This window comes from Chelonoidis abingdonii, chromosome 11, assembly GCF_003597395.2.
Source record: "Chelonoidis abingdonii isolate Lonesome George chromosome 11, CheloAbing_2.0, whole genome shotgun sequence".
In the NCBI taxonomy this organism is placed as follows: Eukaryota; Metazoa; Chordata; order Testudines; family Testudinidae; genus Chelonoidis; species Chelonoidis abingdonii.
In genome coordinates, this window is record NC_133779.1 from 61916163 (window position 1) to 61918237 (window position 2075).

The 2075-nt window shown below is 50.7% G+C and overlaps 1 protein-coding gene across 4 annotated transcripts in view; it reads right to left on the bottom strand.

Annotated features, from left to right (window-relative positions):
* LOC116822242 (guanylate-binding protein 1-like) overlaps positions 1–2075 on the bottom strand; it is a 78819-nt gene that overhangs the window by 36464 nt on the left and 40280 nt on the right. The window lies entirely within an intron of this gene.

The following is a 2075-nucleotide window of genomic DNA, read 5'->3' on the forward strand; positions in this document are numbered from 1 at the left end:
CTGTAAACAAGTAAGGTATATAAGACATGGCAACGGATAGTAATTCGTGCATGATTTGAGAGTTGCATCTCCGTGCACCTTATTTGAGCTCAAATAAAGTAATACTAGCCTCTCCACTCCGGTGTGGTTATTTGGGGATACGCACACCGGGCAAACGAACCCCAAAACCGTTGCTCTACCGGCAACAATCTGGTCACCCCATGTGTGCTGTTTCTTCCTGCCCCCACCCACCCCCCAACCTTGTTTAGACAGGGCAGAGCTGGGGAAGGAGAGTTTGTTTCCATGGGGCTGGGTGGCGCTGGGGGAGAGAAGGAGGGGGCAATTTTATATTAATAAGGAAATATTTTATAAATTTTAATAAAATAAACATTAGTGAAGAAAATCAATTGTACAACCATCAAAACAAATTATTTTCCTAGTATGAAAGCGCAAATCAGCTAATTAATACGTGATGCAATGTATGTAACGTGTCATTTTGTTATTCTTTCTATGGTCATGGAAAGGAAATAATACATGGAAGAAATGAAAAGCTTTTTTTGTTTTAGTCGTCCCTGCTGGGGCCCCATTGAAACTGTTCAAATTGGGCCCTGTGTGAGAATAGAACCAAATCATAGAATACGAAGTTGGAAGGGACTCAGGAGGTATCTTGTCCAACCCCCTGCTCAAAGCAGGACCAAGCCCCAGACAGTTTTTTGCCCTGATCCCTAAATTGCCCCCTCAAGGATTGAACTCACAACCATGGGTTTAGCAGGCTAATGCTCAAACCACTGAGCGATCCCTCCCCTCCAGCTTCTTTCCCTGCAGACAGTCTGCTCTAAGGGAGAAGAGGCTCCCCAGACTCCTGACTGGCTTTGTAGGGAGCATCTCCAGAGCATCGCCCGGGGACTCTGTGACAGGCCCTTAAGGCATTTGTGCCATATCAGGGTTCTCTGCGTGCTCCCTAGGTGTTTGCAGGGGGGATGGTGCCTGCCATGACCTGCATTCATCCCCTGTGGGACGAGTCCCCTTCGGGGTCTTCATTAGGTTCCTGCATCCTGCTGGCTGCCTGCAGCATTAGATGGGGAGACCTATTTGTTCCCCTCGGCTCGCAAACGGGGAAGAAAGTCTCATTTTCCGTTTTCTCTTCTCACTCGCTCAGCGACTCCCTGTCATTCTGTGGCTGCACAGGCTGTCAGGAGGTGCTGAAACTCAGGGACTGTTACATTTTCTCTGCCTGCCAATCGTAGCACACGCAGAGTCCATTTTGGGACATGTTCATGGCTAAGGGGTCCCAGCATTTGCTGTCGCTTGGAGATCCGCTGCTGACACAGGGACGGTTGTAGCGGCTGCGCTCCTCCGTGCAGCTGGGTCCGTTTCTGTTACAGTAACTCTGGTAACGGCTGTAACCGGCCCCTGGCGCTCAGAATTGCTGCCCTGTATCTCTCTTTCCCAGCCCTCGCTACATTCCCACGGGGCAGCCTCCCACCCAGGGGCTCACAATCCCATTCCCCTGCTGTCACCAGTGCTGTCTGGCGGTTCGGGAATCCCAGCCTCTGTGTAAGGTGTTTGGTTAGCGGGGAGAGCCCTGACTTGGTCATTGTGCCCTGCAACACTTGATTTTCTGTTTCTATTTCTTCATCTTCCCCAACTTGTTCCTCCAACCTTTTTCCTTTGTTTGCCCTCCCTGGTTGCCTCCCTGAGGGGTCTAGCTGGCTTTGCACCCCTGTCCCTATCACTTTCCAGCTTTCTCCCTCTTTCTCCACCTGAGTGAGTTTTTCATGCAGGGAGACATTCTCCCCCACCTGGCAGGATGTCAAGCAGGAGTAAAAGTCCCTGCATGTGTCCCACAAAAGCCAGACTGCTGCTGAATCCCTTTGATGGGAGCAGGCTGGTACAGGGTTATATACCGTGTGTGACGAACTGGGACTGTTCTTAATGTTTGCTCTGAATACTGTGTTGGTGCCTCAGTGTCCCCTAGGCAGTTCTTAAGTATCTAGGTGGTGGGATAAGGGGGTGTGATTGCTACAGAGGAAGGGGCCAGTGCACCTAAATGCCTGACACTCTGTCTCCTGGCAACTGATGGCCTGGGCCCCTCC